The 3237-nt window shown below is 43.4% G+C and overlaps 1 non-coding gene across 1 annotated transcript; it reads right to left on the minus strand.

Annotated features, from left to right (window-relative positions):
* Positions 1-2817: 2817 nt before the first annotated feature.
* On the minus strand, positions 2818-2922 carry LOC132212842 (U6 spliceosomal RNA). The gene has a single exon (XR_009447789.1). It is a non-coding gene; the product is annotated as a U6 spliceosomal RNA (small nuclear RNA).
* Positions 2923-3237: the final 315 nt, after the last annotated feature.

Raw genomic sequence — 3237 nt, forward strand, 5'->3', positions numbered from 1 at the left:
CGGCCCCCACCCGTGCAACAGGCCTCTATCCTATATAGTAAAAGGGTAATATGCAAACTGACCCTAACAGCAGAAGGACTGGTCACTATGACACACACTGACCACCAGGGGGCGGACGCTCAATGCAGATCAGGGTGCTCTCACATGGGAGGAGCTCTGCTCAGCCACGAGCCAGGCTGATGGCTGCCAGTACAGCGGTGGTGGTGGGATCCTCTCCTGCCTCCTCAGCAGCGCTAAGGATGTCCGACTGCAGTTTAGGCCTGCTCCCCGCTGGCAAGTGGACATCCCCCGAGGGCTGCCGGGCTGCCAGAGGGATGTCTGATTGCCATCATAGACCCAATCCCCTGGGGAGCGGGCCTAAGCCAGCAGGTGGTCATCCCCTTAGAGGTCCCAGACTACAAGAGGGCACAGGCTGGTGTGAGGGACCCCCCACCCCCCCCACCCCCGAGTGCATAAATTTTTGTGTACCGGGCCTCTAGTGTATCTATATAAACGCCTAAGCGACCGTTATGATAGAACTACTGGAACAACTGTTTGACCAGTCACTATGATGCGCACTGACCATCAGGGGGCAGATGTTCAAGACAGGAGCTGCCCCCTGTTGGTCAATGTGCTCCCAAGGGCAACCTTCCACGGCCGACCAACTTCCCCCAGACCCTCCTCAGTCCCTTCCCAGCCCCCAACCAACCTTCCACATTTCCTCCTCCCATTCCTCCCCCGGGCCAGCAGGCCTGATCAGCCCAGCCCCAGTTGGGACTGGGTGAGACAGCCCCAATAGGCCCTGATCATTGGCCAGGCCTAGGGACCCCACTGGTGCATGAATTCATGCACAGGGCCTCTAGTTAGCTTATAAAACCCAGGTAAGCATTCGTGCTTCTCTAACTTCTTTTGCTAAAAGTCAGTGCTTAGTTTCATGCTCAAGTAACTTACTACCCTATCCTCATTTTTGTGTATAGTCCTTTTTTGTTTACCGGGGTTTGAACATTTTTGTGATATCTTTGCCTTCTAGTAAACTATATCAACTCTTTCATGGAGGTACGCAGAGAAAAGATAATAAATGAATGCAATGCTTACTCTTTTCCAAATCCCTACCTTCACTGTTAAGCTGAATACTTTTTAATGACACTAGTAGAGAGTAAGCTGCCAGCTAGTACTTCAATGAAGTACTTGCTACCCAACTCATAGAAATAATTGGCAAAAGCCTCCTGCTGTCTGTCCCTTCTGGAACTGCCTCAGTGGCAGAGAGCTGCATTATCCAAGATCACCTTTCTTCCTGGGACAATCTACAAACAACGACGAATCATTGAAGGAGTACAAATTCCAAGTCATTTCAGCACAACTTGGGACATTTCTCATTTTGAGTGCCCAATGAGGTTGTACAAATTTGTCATTGGTTTTTCATTACAGAATAAATTCTCTGTCCTGTGACTTGGCATTGCAACCTGGAAGACCTTCTGGCATTAGAGGTGTTGATGATGAAAGATGCCATGTAGATATCATGGCAGGCACTAATGAAAGAATCATAACATGATTACTGGGGGCTTAGAGCACGACTATACCATCAGAATTGTAGCCTTTTTAGAAATAATTCTTGGCATACTACTGGATCTAGTATAGATGAAGTGAATGATGATGGGGTACCAAGTCACAATTGAGCCACAGCTGCTGGTCATGAACTAGAAACTGTCAAACCTACTAAGTTACAAAGTGGGAAGAATCCTTTAACTACTGATTGAGGGTTCTAAGTAGTGCATCCGGGATTAAGATCAAGCAGAATCAGAGAGTCCAGGTGAACTATGCAAGCAGATTTCCAAGTCCCCCGTGACATTCACCAGTTTTGCCCCAGAACCTCTTTACCGGGTCACAGCTATGGCCACATAGAGTATCCTTCCTTATACCCAGCAAATGGAGGAAGGCAAAGCACAAGATTTCTTCATGAGTGTCAGTTCGGTATATGGGTACAATCTGAAATCAGACAGCAGCTGCATTACAGCCCCACTCAAAGAGGACTTTGGAAGAGAGTAAGGAGAAAGAATTCTCCCAATGTACAGAGTCTCAGTTGGAGCACTTGGTTATACATGTTGTATAGAAATATAAGTGACACAAGTTTCAATATATCCAGATTCAAACACAGTGGCAAATGACTTGGCCAGATGATCCGGGGCCTGGACAAAGAAAGATAGATGAAAATATAGGAAAAATAGCTCTGGGAGTAGAGGCATGTAGAATGGACATATGGAAGAGATCATGAAGCATGAAAACATTTGACTTGCATGCTAATATTCACTAATGGCTAATAACTATGAATAGTGTCATGTGGGCACTAGACTTATCAAGGTGATCAATTTGTAAGTTATATAAATGCATAATCACTTTCTATACCTGAAACCAATATAATATTGCATGGCAACTGTAATTTGAAATTTTAAATAAATAAATAAATAAATAGGAGTACATCTATTAAAAAAGAAAAGAAAACTTTTGTCCCCTACCACTGTCCCTTAGTACTCAGTAATTCTTAGCACCAGGAGTATAACAGAGCAATTAACTTCTGGCAGTGGTATAAATTTAGGCTTGTTAAAACAAGGATTATTAATATTCTCTCATTATCACCCTGACCTAACTTAACCAACCATAAAGTACAATAACATAGAGACCTGTAATTTTGTGGCTTAGATGAAATGCTCAAAGAAAGAGACAGAGGAGAGAGAGAGAGAGAGAGAGAGAGAGAGAGAGAGAGAGAGAGAGAGAGAGAGAAACATAGTATGAGAGCCTAATAAAGTGAAATGCAGTAATCATATTTTATTTTCTTATTTAAAATATATAGAACACTCCACGAATTTGCGTGTCATCCTTGCACAGGGGCCATGCTAATCTTCTCTGTATTATTCCAATTTTAGTATACGTGCAACTGGAGTGAGCATGCATTAATCATATTTTAAAGAGCTGGAGTTTTGCATTTTATTTTAAAACCAATAGCTACAATGATACGGTAATGACTGTGATAACTTCTTACACTCTGTGATGACATTGTGCTCATAATAGATGGCTATTAAAATTCCAGAAGCCTCAGCTCTAGCCGATCTTTGGCTTAAAAAGAAAAAAGAAAGAAAAAAAAAGAGATCCTCTCTCAGCTTTTCAGCTATAAAAAAAGAACCCCCAAAATATTTAATGTGTCAGTGAAAGTTAGTGCCCTTATCTGTCTTGGACGTGGTGTTATGGCTGAAGAACTGCGCT

The sequence above is a fragment of the Myotis daubentonii genome, chromosome 11, assembly GCF_963259705.1.
Source record: "Myotis daubentonii chromosome 11, mMyoDau2.1, whole genome shotgun sequence".
Taxonomy (NCBI): domain Eukaryota; kingdom Metazoa; phylum Chordata; class Mammalia; order Chiroptera; family Vespertilionidae; genus Myotis; species Myotis daubentonii.